General features: G+C 39.5%; 1 pseudogene; it reads right to left on the reverse strand.

Annotated features, from left to right (window-relative positions):
* Positions 1-213: 213 nt before the first annotated feature.
* On the reverse strand, positions 214-457 carry LOC114087016 (short coiled-coil protein pseudogene; annotated as a pseudogene).
* Between the last annotated feature and the right edge of the window lie 15559 nt (positions 458-16016).

Genomic DNA, 16016 nt, shown 5'->3' on the forward strand with positions numbered 1-16016 from the left:
AATACATTTGCACATTTTCATAGACTAACCTAATAAACAAACTCATGGAAGTCTCTTGCTGTACAGTTAATTTTGCCTAGATATGCCTTTATCCTCATAAATATTTGATGAAGACACAAACAAAGGTACTGTAACATTTGGAATCTATCCAAGTTTTAAAAGGAAAAAAAGTAGTCAGCAGCAATTCCATAAAAGAAAAGGGAAACAAATCCCTTACCTTCTTTTGCTTTTTGTGTCAGTTGTTTGAAAACCACTAGAAGCAGATATGAGGTTTTCTATATATTGTCCAAGAACCTGGTTTTCTGATTTTAGCTTCATATTTTTTTCTTCAACTGCAACCACTCTTGCAGAGAGATCTTCAAGTGTGTGTTGGAGTTCCAACATTTGGTTAATAAATTCATGTTTTTATCTTCAACATCCACCTGATTTTCATATCAACTGCGTCCATGTTTTCTTTTCATAGTCTTCAAGGTAATATTCAGACTTCAGCTATTTTAAACAATGCTGCAATGAATGACCTCTTACACTGAATACGTACACCACATCCCATTACCTGTGTACCTACTTATCTATCTAAATATCCATGTATATGGAGGTCTATTTAACCATCTGGAAATATGTCTGCATGGATAGATCAATGGAGAGATTGATGGAGGAACAGATACCAAAATGTATTTTTTTTAGTTGTACATGAACACAGTAACTTTATTTACTTATTGTTGAGTGGTGCACTGGATTGAACACAGTACTTCACACATGTAAGGTGAGTGCTCTACCACTGAGCTACAGCCCCTGGCCCCAAATGTATTGGGGAGCAAAAGTTTATTTGGGGGCTTACGAGTTCAGAGGTCTCAGTCCATAAAGAGCAGGTTCCAGTCTTTGGAACCTCAGAAGAGGCAGAACATCATGGCAGAAGAGTGTGGCAGAGGGAAGTAGCTGACAGGATCATCAAGAAGCAGAGAAAGATATTTCCACTTTCCACATACAGATAGACACCCCACAGCCTTGACCCCAAAGACAGACCTCCTCCAGGTCTGGAGGCACCCCACCTGCCTTCAGTTACCAGTCAACCAATCCCAGCAGGTCAGTAGTTCACAGATTGGGTTAAGGCTCTTAATGCCCAATTAACTTCTACTATCCAAAGACTCTAAGAAGTATTTACCAGAGGAGAAAACAGCCTCCTACACCCAACACTACACAGCATGTTTGGGAAATATCCAACAAAACCACAAAAGACTATATAAAAATGTATCTAAAGAGTTGTGACCAGATGAATATGTTACAAACAAGCCACCTTTGTCAATACCTGCCATTGCTGCTCAGTCCGATGAGAACAACTAAGATATCCCTGCACCAGCTCTTCCTCATTTCTCAAAGAAATATCAAATGGTACAAATTCTAAACAGAGGAAAGGGAGAAAAGGCAGTGCCGAGGACCAGCTTTCTTTTGTCATCACCTCTAGGTTGCTCAGCTCACATGGAATTGGACTTCCATGCTGACAACTAGTGTTAGGCCACCTAATTTTACATACAGCCAGGGAGCCTGCCTCAGAAAGGTACTCCAGAACAAATACTGGTGCAGGTTCTCCTTTGATTTCATGCCATGGAGTAATTGTGAGCATCCTTTCTTCTTCAAGAAGAGGCAGAGTAACACCCCACAGTCAGTGGACAATCATCCCTGGATACAATATGTGGTAACAAAGAAGAAAGAAAAAAGAAAAGAAAAGGAACAACAAAAAGGCTCACTGAACTTTGATCCTCCAGAAGTTCTGATTTTCAGCAACCCACAAAAGGGATGACGTGAGTTTCCAGTCTTTGTCCCCAAACATCTCAATATGCACTCCTCTCAAAAATCCTCTCACCCTGGTTTCTATTCTTGTCAAGGAAATGCCTGAGTGTGTGAACAATGCTCCCATGAAATGTCTGCAGAGCAGGGGAAAAGTCCTGCACACAGAGTGGAAGCGTCCCACATCCATCCACTTCAGAGTCAAAGGCCTGGAGATCCTAGGCTCTGGCAGGAGAGTGCACTGTTTTGTGTCCCCTGTGGGTCTTTCTGGGCCTTGTGCACCAAGGGTCCTGCTGAGTGGCTACTTTGCCATCTGGCCACTCTCCAGATACCTGCAGGTGTCACAGGACAGAGGGACTGACAACACAATGAAGTCACCATGTGCCAAGCCAGCCAAGGTGCTTCCTGTTCTGGTGGCATCCCAGGAAGATCCAACACAAGCAGCAGCTCAGCGGTCATGTTAAGAGGGGAGACCTTGGAACTGAACCCCATGAGGGCATGTTCTTTTCAACACATGCGACCCCAACTCCTTCAGCCCCTTGAGGTAGAGCATAGTTCTGCTGCTGGCGTGTCCAATGTGCCCTCTGGGCACTCCTGCTCCTTCCAGGTCCCTGGGACCCAGCTGTCGCTCTCCTGCCAGCACCACCCTGCAGTACCGCTAGGAGGCGCAGTCTGTGGTTGGTCACACTAGGCAGGCGGATCGCCCCTGACACCCTTATCCTGGCGCCAGCATTGGGGGCTCTGCAGGTCCAGCAAGCATGGGGAGGACGCAAGGATCACTACAGGTAGCACCAGCCCTAGCAGCTTTGCCCTCCTGTCCTGCTCCTCCAAGTCCTGGCTCTGCTGAGAGTTGGCTCACCCAGCCCCAGGGAGCAGCTGCTGCAGACATCTGAGGGCAGAGAAGTATCCAAGGCAGCTCGGTGGGTTGTGGGAACTATGAGCTCAATAACATCCCACTAACTTGGTTGGGGTGTCCAGCCATTCCTAGAAAGCCAATCCAGGAGATCACTGCCACCCCGGGCAGAATGAAGGTTAAGGGCAGGTGGGTGGGCCCCCTTGCTTTCTAGGGATGGCAGAGGGAGGGAGTCCCTGAACATGGGTGTCAGAGGGAAGGAGCCAGAGAGCAAGGGAACTTCCAACGCAGTGCACCCTTTGCACCAGCCAGGCCCCACATTGGTGGCAGGGGCAATGGTGGCAGTGGAGGCAGTGGGAGCTGCTGCTGCTGCTGCTGCTGCTGCTGGGTACAGGTCCAGTCCAGAAATCCTTTGGGCCCGAATGTCCAACAGTCCCTTCCATTGACCTGTACAGTACACTTGGGGTTTTGTCCAAGCTTCTCAAACTGTTTCAAATGAAGGTGTTCCACCCTTGGCTGAGAAATGCCTCTGATTAGGGCTACTTCAATAGGGAAACAAACATAGAGTGCCCACTGAGAATTAATTGTGTGAGTGAAGTTTCAAGCAGCTAGAACAAACCCATTTTGATTTCCAGTTCCAAATGAATAAACCTGTATGAGGCAAAACAAAATGAAACATAAAAATTAAAAGTTCTCCTGCAAGTGAATACTTCAACCTAGAAGAACCAAATCTGGGGGACAAAGTGGGACTAGTGTCTGGATCCTTCCTGACAAGTATCAACAAAAACAGGTTGAAAAATATTTGCAGATTCTTCAGTAAACTCAGAGTTTTGTCCAAGGTTCTCAAAAGGTTTCAAATGAAGGTGTTGCTGCCTTGGCTAAAAAATGCCTCTTATTAAAACTACTTCAACAGGGAACCAAACATAGAGTGCCCATTGAGAATTAATTGTTTGGGTGAAGTTTCAAGCAGCTAAAACAAACCGTGTTTGATTTCCAGTTCCAAATGCATAAACCCATATGGGGTAAAGTGAAGTGAAACCTAAAAATTAAAAGTGGTCCTGCAAGAGAAAGCTTCAACCTAAGAGAAACAAATTTGGGAGGAAAAGTGGGATGTGTAAGGATCCTTTGTGCCAAGTATCCACAAAATCCAGTAAAAAATATTTGCAGAGTTTTCAGTAAACTGGAATTTTGTTTAAACTTCTCAAAGGGTTTCAAATGAAGGTGTTCCAGCCTTTGCTGATAAATGCCCCTTATTAGGGCTACTTCAACTGTGAACCAAACATAGAGTGACCACTGAGAATTAATTGTGTGGGTGAAGTTTCTAGCAGCTAGTACAAACCATGTTTGATTTGCAGTTCCAAATGCATAAACCCATATGGGGCAAAACGAAGTGAAACCTAAAAATTAAAAGTGGTCCTGCAAGATAAAGCTTCAACCTAGGAGAACCAAATTTGGGAGGCAAAGTAATGATTCTTCCAGCCAAGTATCAAGAATATCTGATAAAAAAATATTTGCAGGGTTTTCAGTAAATTTGGTGTTTTGTCCCAGCTTCTCAAACAGTTTCAAATGAAGGTGTTCCTTCGTTGGCTGAGAAATGCCTCTTATTAGGGCTACTTCAATGAGGAACCAAATATAGAGTGCCCACTGAGAATTAATTGTGTGGGTGAAGTTTCAAGCAGCTAGCACAATACGGGTTTTATTTCCACTTCCAAATGCATAAACCCATATGGGGCAAAACAAAGTGAAATCTAAAAAATAAAAGTGTTCCTTCAAGCAAATGCTTCAACCTAGGAGAACCAAATTCGAGGGACAAAGTGGGACTAGTGTACAGATCCTTCATACAAAGTATCAACAAAAACAGGTTGAAAATATTTGCAGATACTTCAGTAAAATCAGACTTTTGTCCAAACTTCTCAAAGGGTTTCAAATGAACATGTTCCTGCCTTGACTGAGAAATGCCTGTTTTTAGGGATACTTCAATGGGGAACCAAACATAGAGTGCCCACTGAGAATTAACTGTGCGGGTGATGTTTCAAGTATCTAGCACAAACCATGTTTGATTTCCAGTTCTAAATGCATAAACCCATATGGGGCAAAGTTAAGTGAAACCTAAAAATTAAAAGCATTCCTGCAAGCGAATGCTTTAACCTAGAAAAAACAAATTTTGGCATCAAAGTGGGACTGGTGTATTGATCCTTACTGCCAAGTATCACAAAATTTGATGAAAAAAATATGTGCAGAGTTTTCAGTAAACTTGGAGTTTTGTCCAAGCTTCTCAAAGAGTTTCAAATGAAGTTGTTCCTGCCTTGGCTGAGAATGCTTCTGCTCAGGGCTACTTTAACAGAGAAGAAAACACAGAGTGCCCACTGACAACTAATTGTGTGGGTGAAGTTTCAATCAGCTAGCACAAACCATGTTTGATTTTCAGTTCCAAATGCATAAACCGGTATGGGGCAAAACAAAGTGAAACCTAAAAATTTAAAGTGTTCTTGCAAGCGAATGCTTCAACATAGGAAAACCAAATTTGAGGGACAAATTGTGACTAGTGTATGAATCCTTCCTACCAAGTATGAACAAAAACAGTTTGAAAAATATTTGCAGATTCTTCAGTAAACTAGGAGTTTGGTCCAAGCTTCTCAAAGGGATTCAAATAAAGGTGTTCCTGCCTTGGCTGAGAAATACCTCTGATTAGGGCTACTTCAACATGAAACAAAAAGTGCCCACTGAAAACTAATTGTGTGGGTGAAGTTTCAAGCAGGTAGCACAAACCATGTTTGATTTCCAGTTCCAAATACATAAACATGTATGGGGCAAAACAAAATGAAATCTAAAAATTAAAAGTGTTCCTTCAAGCAAATGCTTCAACAAAGAAGAACCAAATTTGGGGGGCAATGTGGGATGGTGTAAAAATCCTTCCTGCCCAGTATCAAAAATATCCAGTGAAAAATGTTTACAGGGTTTTCAGTAAACTCAGAGTTTTGTCCAAGGTTCTCAAAGGGTTTCAAATGAACATGTTTCTTCCTTGGCCGAGAAATGCCTCTTATTAGGGCTATTTCAACAGGAAACCAAACATAGAGTTTCCACTAAGAATTAATTGTGTGGGTAAAATTTAAAGCAGCTAGCACACACCATGTTTGATTTCCAGTTCCAAATGCATAAACCCTTATTGGGCAAAATGAAATGAAACCTAAAAATTAAAAGTGTTTCTGCAAGAGAAAGCTTCAACCTAGAAGAACCAAATTTTGGGGGTCAAATGGGACTTGTGTAAAAATATTTTCTGCCCAGTATCAACAAATCAGGTCAAAAAATATTTCCAGAGTATTCAGTAAACTCAGAGTTTTTTCCATGTTTGTAGGAGGGTTTCCAATAAATGTGCTCCTTCCTTGGCTGAGAAATGCCTCTTATTAGGGCTACTTCAACAGGGAACAAAACACAGAGTGTCCACTGAGAACTAATAGTGTGGGTAAAGTTTCAATCAGCTAGCACAAAACATGTTTGATTTTTAGTTCCAAATGCATAAACCCATAATGGGCAAAATGAAATGAAACCTAAAATTTAAAAGTTGTCCTCCAATAAAACACTTCAACCTAGGAGAACCAAATTCAGTTGGCAAAGTGGGACTTGTGTACAAATCCTTACTGCCAAGTATCTACAAAATCTGGTGAAAAAATATGTGCAGAGTTTTCAGTAAACTTAGAGTTTTGTTCAATCTTCTCAAACGGTTTCAGTTGAAGGTTTTCCTACCTTGGCTTAGAAATACTTCTGCTCAGGGTTACATGAACAGGGAACAATACATAGAGTGCCCACAAAGAAATGATTGTGTGGGTGAAGTTTCAAGCACCTAGCACAAACCGTGTTTGATTTCCAGTTACAAAAGCATAAACTCGTATGGGGCAAAACAAAGTAAAAAAACTAAAAATTTAAAGTGATCCTGCAAGTGAATGCTTCAATCAAGAAGAACCAAAGTTGGATGGTGTAAGGATCCTTCCTTCCAACTATCAACAAAATCCAGTAAAAAAAAAAATTTTTTTTTTTTTGCAGAGGTTTCAGTAAACTCAGAGTTTGTCCAAGCTTCTCAAATGGTTTTAAATGAAGGTGTTACTGCCTTGCCTGAGAAATGTGTCTGCTTAGGTCTACTTCAACAGGGAAAAAACATAGAGTGCCCACTGAGAACAAATTGCCTGGGTGAGTATCAAGCAGCTAGTGCAAACCATGTTTGATTTCCAGTTCTAAATGCATAAACCTGTATGGGGCAAAAGAAATTGAAACCTAAAAATTAAAAGTGATCCTGCAAGCAAACTCTTCAACCTCAGAGAGCCAAATGTGGGATGCAAAGTAGGACTAGTGTAAGGTTCAGACCTGCAAAGTATGAACAAAATCCGGTGAAAAAATTTTTGCAGACTTTTCAGTAAACTCGTAGTATTGTCCAAGCGTCTCAAATGGTTTCAAATGCAGGTGATCCTGCCTTGATTGAGAAATGCCTCTTCTTAGGGCTACTTCAACAGGCAACAAAACATAGAGTGCCCAGTGAGAACTAATTATGTGGGTGAAGTTTCATGCAGCTACAATAAACCGTGTTTGATTTCCAGTTCCAAATGCATTCATTCCTTTAGGGCAAAAGGATGCAAAACTTAGAAATTAAAAGTTTTCCTGTAAGTGAACACTTCAACCTAGGAAAAGCAAGTTTGGGGGTTAAAGTGAGACCTCTGTAAGGATCCTTTCTGCCAAGTATAATCAAAATTCAGTTAAAAATTATTTGCAGAATTTTCAGTAAACTAGGAGCTTTGTGCAAGCTTCCCAAATGCTTTCAAATGAAGGTGTTTCTGCCTTGGCTGAGAAATGTGTCTGCTTAGGGTCACTTTAACAGCAAAAGAAAAAAACATAGAGTGTCCACTAAGAACTAATTTCTTTGGTGAAGTTTCAAGCAGCTAGCACAAACTGTGTTTGATTTACAGTTTCAAATGCATTCATCCCTATAGCGCACAATGAAGTGAAACATAAAAATTAAAAGTGCTCCTGCAAATGAACACTTCAACCTAGGAGAACCAAATTTAAGTGGTAAAGTGAGACCTGTGTAAGGATCATTCCTGCCAAGTATAAACAAAATCTGGTGGAAAAAAATATTTGGAGAGTTTCTAGTAAACTTGGAGTTTTGTGCAAGTTTTTCAAACACATTAAAATAAAGGTGACCCTACCCTGTCTTAGAAATGCCCTATAGGGATGAATAGAATGGGAGGTAGAAAACAAACATGGTTTGTTCTAGCTTCTTGAAACTTCACTCATTCAATCAGTTCTCAGAGCTCACTCTGTTTTTTTTTCCCCTTGGTGAAGTAGAACTAAGCTGAAGTAGAAAGAAACAGCTTTATCTGTGAGTGCTTCAGAAGAACACAGGCAAAAACCAATTTGCTGAAATACCTTCAAAAATTTTTGGTTGGATTTCTTTGACACTAGATAGGATTCATCCTTTACCTAACTCCCCTTGAATGCCCAAGTTTATAGGTTCTATGGTTTGCTGTCAGGAGCGGTTTGAATTTTTGTGTTTCACTTCATTTTACACTATAGGGATGAATAGAAAGTGAGATGGAAATCAAACAAGGGTTGTTCCAGCTGCTTGAAACTTCACTCACTCAATCAATTCTCAGTGCACACTCCCTGGTTTGTTTTTGTTGAAGTAGCCCTAAGCTGAAGTAGAACTAAACAGCTGTATCTGTGAGTGCTTTAGGAGAAAGCAGGCAAATACCCATGTACTGAAATAGCTGCAAAAAAATTTTGGTGGGATATCTTTGATACTGGGCAGGTTTCATGCTTGACCTAACCCCACTAGGCTCCTCAAGTTTGGGTCTTTTAAGTTTATCAGTTCTCTGTCATGAGCAGTTTGAATTTTCATGTTTCACTTCATTTTGCCCTATAGGAATGCATAGAAAAAATGTAGAAAACAAATAGGATTTGTGCTAGCTCCTTGAAACTTCACTCACTCAATCAGTTCTCAGTGTGAACTCTCTAATTTGTTTTTTGTTGTAGTAGCCCTAAGCTAAATTAGAAAGAAATAGCTTTATCGGTTAGTGCTTTTGGATAAATCAGGCGAATACCAGTGTACTGGAAAAGCTGCCTAATTTTTGTGGTAGGATTTCTTTGATAGTTGGCAGGATTTATCCTGTCATAATCCCACTAGGCTTCCCAAGTTGGGTCTTCCAGTTTCAACTGTTAGCTGTCAGGAGCAGTTTGAATTTTCATGTTTTACTTCATTTTAATCTTTAGGATTGAAAAGAGAAATGGAAATCAAACAGGGTTTGTGATAGCTGCTTGAAACTTCACTCAATCAGTTCTCAGTGTGCACTCTATCCTGTTTTCTTTTTTGAAGAAATCCTAAGCTGAAGTAGAAAGAAACAGCTTTATCTGTGAGTGCCTTAGAAAAACACAGGCAAAAACCCATTTAGTGAAATAGCTGCAAAATTTTTTGGTCAGATTTCTTTGATACTGGACAGAATTTATCCTGTACCTATCTCCACATGGCTCCCCAAGTTTGGATCTTCTAGTTTCAAGTGTTTGCTGTCAGGAGCAGTTTGAATTTTCATATTTCACTTCATTTTCCCTTTGGAATGATTGGAAAGGGAGGTGGAAATCAAACAGTGTTTGTGCTAGCTGCTTAAAACGTCACTCTCTCAATCAGTTCTCAGTGTGTACTTTCTGTTTTTTTTTTCTTTTTTTGTGTGAAGTAGTCCTAAGTTGAAGTAGAAAGAAGTTTTATCTCTGTGTGCTTTAGGAGAAAGAAGGCAAATACACATATACTCAAATATCAGCCAAAATTTTTTGGTTGGATTTCTATGATACTTGTCAAAATTTATCCTTGGCCTAACCCCCACTAGGCGCCCCTTCTAGGTTCAATGGTTTGCATCTTCTAGGTTCAATGATTCACTGTCAGGAGCAGTTTGAGTTTTCATGTTTCACTTCATTTTTCCCTATAGAAATGAATGGAAAGGGAGGTGGAAACCAAACAGAGTTTGTGCCAGCTGATTAAAATTTCACTCACTTAATCAATTCTCAGTGCCCACTCCTTGGTTTGTTTTTGCTGAAGTAGCCCTTAGCTGAAGTAGAATAAAACATCTTTATCTATGATTGCTTTAGGAGAAAGCAGACAAATACCGATGTACTGAAATAGCTGTAAATTTTTTTTTGGTTGTATATCTTTTATACAGGGCAGGTTTCATCCTTGCCCTAAGCCCATTAGGCTCTCCAAGTTTGGGTCTTTTAATTTCAATGGTTTGCCGTAAGGAGCAGTTTGAATTTTCATGTTTCAATTCATTTTGCCATATAGGGATGCATGCAAAGGAAGTGGAAATCAAACAGGTTTTGTGCTAGCTGCTTGAAACTTTACGCACTCAATCTGTTCTCAGTGCACACTCTCTGGTTTATTCCTTGTTGAAGTAGCCCTACATTAAATTAGAAAGAAACAGCTTTATCTGTGAGTGCTTTAGGAGAATGCAGGCAAATACACATGTATTGAAATAGCTGAAAAAAATTTTCTCATTTCTTTGATACTGGGCAGGATTCATCCTTTACTAACTCCAGTGGGCTCCCCAAATTTTGGTATTCTATGTCTAATGTTCACTTTCAGGAGCAGTTTGAATTTTCATGTTTCACTTCAGTGTGACCTGAATGGAAAGTAGGTGGAAATCAAACAGGGTTTGTGCTAGCTTCTTGAAACTTCACTCATGCAATCAGTACTCACTGTGCAATCTCTTGTTTGTTCTATGTTGGAGTAGCCCAAAGCTCAAGTAGAAAGAAACAGCTTTATCTATAACTTCTTTAGGAGAAAGCAGGCAAATACCTATGTACTGAAATACGTGTTAAATATTTTTATTCAGCTTTCTTTGATACTGGAAAGGATTTGTCCTTTACATAACCACACTGGTCTCCCCAAGCTTGGGTTTTCTAGGTTTAAAGTTTGCTCTCTGGAGAAAATGGAATTTTCATGTTTCAATTCAATTTGTGCTATAGGGATGAATGGAAAGGGAGGTGTAAATCAAGCAGAACTTATGCTACCTCCTTGAAACTTCACTCACTCAGTCAGTTCTCAATGCACACTGTCTGGTTTGTTCCTTTTTGAATTAGCCCTAAGCTGAAGTAGAAAGAAGCAGCTTTATCTTTGAGTGCTTTATGAGAAGTCATACCCATATATTGAAATAGATGCAAAAAAATTTTTGGTTGGATTTCTTTTTACTGGAGAGGATTCATCCTTTACCTAACCTCACTGGGCTCCTCAAGTTTGGGTCTCATAGGTTCAATGGTTTGCTAACAGGTTAGGATTAGGGTTAGTGTTAGAGTTAGTTTTAGGGTTAGAATTAGCTTAGGGTTGGGTTAAGTTTTCTCAGATTCTGTTGATACTGGGAAGGATTCATTCTTTACCTAGGCCCACTAGTTTTCCCACCTTTGGGACTTCTATGTTCAATGATTCACTGTCAGGAACAGTTTGAATTTTTATGTTTGACTTTATTTGCTCTACAAGGATGAAGGAAAAAGGAGATGGAAATCAAACAGGCTTTGTGCTAGCTGCTTGAAACTTCACTCACTAATCAGTTCTCTTGTGCACACTCTGGTTTTCTCCTTGTTAAAATAGCCCTAAGCTGAATAGGAAGAAACAGCTTTATCTGTGAGTGTGTTAGGAGATATCAGGCAAATAGTCATGTACTGAAATAGCTGCAAATTTTCTTTGTCAGATTTCTTTGAAACTTGGCAGGGTTCATCTTACCTAACCCCACAATGGCTCCCCAAGTTTGGGTCTTCTAGGTTCAATGATTTGCTAATAGATTAGAGTTAAGTTTAGGGTTAGCGTTATGTTTATGGTTAGGTTTTGCATTCAGGTTAGGGTTAAGTTTGATGGGACTTCATTGATACTGCACAGGATTCATTATTTTCCTATGCCCAGTAGGTTAATTAAGTTTGGGATTTGTCAGTTTACTGGTTCACTGTCAGGAACAGTTTGAACTTTCATGTTTCAATTCGTTTGTCCTAATAGGGATGAATGAAAATGGAGGTAGAAATCAAACAGAGTTTGTGCTGCCTGCTTAAAACTTAACTCACTCAATCAGTTCTCAGTGCACACTCTCTGGCTTGTTCCTTGTTGAAGTAGACCTAAGCTGAGTTAGAAAGAAACAGATTTATGTGTTAGTGCTTCAGTAGAAAGCAGGCAATTACACATGTACTGAAATCACTGCAAAAATTTTTGGTTTGATTTTTTTGATACTGGGCAAGATTCATTCTTTACCTAACTACACTCAGATCCCCAAGTTTGGGTCTTCTAGGTTCACTGGTTCACTAGCAGAATAAGTTTGAATTTCAGTGTTTCACTTATGTTTGCTCTGAATGGAAAACAAGGTGGAAATCAAACAGGGTTATTGCTAGCTGCTTGAAACTTCACTCACTCAATCATTTCTCAGTGTGCACTCTCTGATTTGTTACATCTTGAAGTACTCCAAAGCAAAAGTGGAAAGAAATACCTTTATCTCTGAGTGCTTTAAAAGAAAGCAGACAAATACTCATGTACTGAAATAGCTGCAAATTTTTTTGGTCGGTTTTCTTTGATATGAAAAGGGATTCATCCATCACCTAACCCCACTAGGCCAACCAAGTTTGGGTCTTCTAGGTTCAACAGTTCATTTTCAGGAGTAGTTTGAATTTTCATATTTCACTTCATTTTTCCCTATAGTGATGAATGGAAAGGGAGGTGATAATCAAACAGAGTTTGTGCTAGCTTCTTGAAACTTCAATCACTCAATCAGTTATCAGGGTGCACTGCCTGTTTTTTTCCTTGTTGAAGTAGCCCTAAACTAAAGTAGAATGAAACTGCTTTATTTGTAAGTGCTTTAGAAGAACATAGGCAAATGCCCATGTACTGAAATAGCTGCAATATTTTTTTCATCAGATTTCTTTGACACTAGGCAGGATTCATCCTTTTCCTAAACCCACTAGCCTTCCCAAGTTTGAGTCTTCTAGGTTCAACAGTTCACTAACCAGATAGGGTTAAGTTCACAGTTAAGGTTAGGGTTAGCATTAGGTTAGATTTAAGTTTGGTTGGATTTCATTGATACTGGGCAGGACTCATTCGTTACCTAGCCCCAGTAGGCTCCCTAAGTTTGGAACTTGTTGGTTCAATGGTTCCTTATCAGCAACAGTTTGAATTTTCATGTTTCAATACCTTTGGCCTTATAGGGATGCATGAAAATGCAGGTGGAAATCATAAAGTGTTTGGGCTAGCTTCTTGACACTTCACTCACTCAATAAGTTATAAGTGCCACTATCTGATTTGTTCCTTGTTGAAATAGACCAAAGTTGAAGTAGAAAAAAAAATAACTTATCTGTGAGTGCATTAGGAGAAAGCAGGAAAATACCTATGTACTGAAATATCTGCAATTTTTTATTTCCTTGATACTAGGCAGGATTCATCCTTCAGCTATCCCCATAGGATCCCCAAATTTGGATCTTCTAGGTTCAATGGTTCATTTCAGGAGCAGTTTAAATTTTCAAGTTTCACTTCATTTTATCCATTCAGGATAAATGGAAAGGGAGGTGGAAATCAAACAGGTTTTGTGCTAAAGGCTTGAAATTTTACTCTCAATAAGTTCTCACTACACACTCTCTGGTTTGTTCCTTGTTGAAGTAGCCCTAAGGTGAAGTAGAAAGAAACAGCATTAAGTGTGAGTGCTTTAGTAGAAAGCAGGCAAATACACATGTACTGAAATAGCTGCAAAATTTTTTTGGTTGGAATTTTTTGATGCTGGGTATAATTAATATTAACCTCACCCCACTATGCTCCCCAAGTTTGGGTCTTCTAGGTTCAGTGGTTTGCTAACATGTTAGGGTTAAGTTTAGGGTTCGTGTTATGTTTATGGTTAGGATTTGTGTTAGGGTTAGCGTTAAGTTTGGGTGAATTTCATTGGTACTGGGCAGGATTCATCCTTTACCTAGCCCCAGTAGACTCCCTTATGTGGGTCTGGTTGGATGAAGGGTTTGGTGTCAGGTACAGCTTGAATTTTCATGTTTCAATTTATTGGCCTTATTGGGATGCATGAAAATGGAGGTGAAAATCAAACAGGGTTTGAGCTAGCTGCTTGAAACTTCACTCATTCAATCAGTTCTCAGTGCACACTCTTTGGTTTGTTCCTTGTTGAAGTAGCCCTAAGCTGAATTAGAAAGAAACAGTTTTATCTGTGAGTGCTCTAGGAGAATGCAGGCAAATACACATGTACTGAAATAGCTGCAAAATTTTTTTCTAATTTCTTTGATACTGGGAAGGATTCATTCTTTACCTAACTCCACTAGGCTCCCCAAGTTTTGGTATTCCATGCTCAATTGTTCACTGTCAGGAGCAGTTTGTTTTTCCATTTTTCACTTCAGTATACCTTGAATGGAAAGCAAGGTGGAAATCAAACAGGGTTTGTGCTAGCTGTTTAAAACTTAATTTGCTCAATCAGTTCTCAGTGCACACTCTCTGGTTTCTTCCTTTTGAAGTCACTCTAAGCTGCAGTAAAGGGGAAAAAAAGCAGCTTTATCTGTGAGTGCATTTGAATAAAGCAGGCAAATAACCATGTACTAAAAAAGCTGCAAATTTTATTTGTTGGATATCTTGATACTAGGCAGGATTCATCCTTCAGCTAACCCCATGAGGCTCCCCAAGTTTTTGTCTTCTAAGTTCAAAAGTTCGTTGTCAGGAGCAATTTGAATATTCATGTTTTACTTCATTTTGCACTATTGGGATGAATGGAAAGGGAGGTGAAAATCAAACAGGGTTTTTGCTAGATGCTTGAAACTTCACTCACTCAATCAGTTCTCAATGCCCACTGTCTGGTTTGTACCTAGTTGAAGTAGCCTGATGCTGAAGTAGAAAAAAACAGCTTCATTTGTGAATGCTTTAGGAGAAAACAGGCAAATACCTATGTACTGAAATATCTGCAAAAATTTTTTTGGTCAGATTTTCTTGATACTAGGCAGGATTCATCCTTCAGCTAGCCCCACTAAGCTCGTGAAGATTGGGTCTTCTAGGTCCAACAGTTCGCTAACATGTTAGGGTTAAGTTTAAGGTTAGTGTTATGTTCATGGTTAGGGTTAGCATTAGGTTAGGGTTAAGTTCAGTCAGATTTTTAGATACTGGACAGGATTCATCCTTTACATAGCCCCAGTAGGCTACTTAACTTTGGAGTTATTGGTTCAATGGTTTACTGTCACGAACAGTTTGAATTTTCATATTTCAATTCCTTTGGCCTTATATGGATGCATGAAAATGGAGGTGGAATTCAAACAGAATTTTTTCTACCTGCTTGTATCTTCACTCACTCAATAAGTTCTCAGTGTGCACTGTCTGGTTTGCTCCTTGTAGAAGTAGCTCTAGGCTGAAGTAAAAAGAAACATCTTTAATTGTGAGCTCTTTAGTAGAAAGCAGGCAATTACCCATGTACTGAAATAGCTGTGATTTTTTTGGTCAGATATCTTTGATAATGTGTAGGAGTCATGTATTAGCTGACCACATTTGGCTTCCCAATTTTGCATCTTCTAGGTTCAATGGGTTGCTTTCAGGAGCAGTTTGAATTTTCAAGTTTCACTTCAGTTTGCCCTGAATGGAAAGAAAAGTGGAAATCAAATAGTCTTTGTTCTAGCTGCTTGAAACTTCACTCACTCAATAAGTTTTCAGTGCACTCTTAGTGGTTTCTTCCTTGTTGAAGCAGCCTAAATCTGAAGTAGAAATAAATAACTTTATCTCTGAGTGCTTTAGAAAAACACAGTCAAGTACCCATGTACTGAAATAACTTCAAAATTTTTTGATCGTATTTTTTTGATACTGGACAAGATTCATCCTTTACCTAATCCCACTGGGCTCCCCAAGTTTGGGTCTTCTAGGCCCAACAGTTTGCTAACAGGTTAGGGTTAGGGTTAGAGTTAGGTTTATGTTGAGGGTTAGCATTAGGGTTAGGGTTAATTTTGGTCACATTTCATTGATACTGGGAAGGATTCATCCTTTACCTAGCTTCAGTAGGATCCCTAAGTTTGGATTTGTCAGTTTAATGGTTTGCTGTCAGGAACAGTTTGAATTTTCATGTTTCCATTCCTTTGGCCTTATATGAATGCATGAAAATGGAGGCGGAAATCAAATAGAATTTTTGCTAGCTGTTTGAAACTTCATTCACTCAATAAGTTCTCTGTGTGCACTGTCTGGTTTGTTTCTTATAGAAGTTGCCTTAGGCTGAAGTAGAATGAAACAGCTTTAATTGTGAGCTCTTTAGTAGAAAGCAGGCAACTACCCATGTTCTGAAATAGCTGCAAAATTTTTTTGGTCAGATTTCTTTGATACTGGATAGGATTCATCCTTTCCTTCACCATACTTGGC

The sequence above is a fragment of the Marmota flaviventris genome, chromosome 12 (assembly GCF_047511675.1).
Source record: "Marmota flaviventris isolate mMarFla1 chromosome 12, mMarFla1.hap1, whole genome shotgun sequence".
Lineage (NCBI taxonomy): Eukaryota > Metazoa > Chordata > Mammalia > Rodentia > Sciuridae > Marmota > Marmota flaviventris.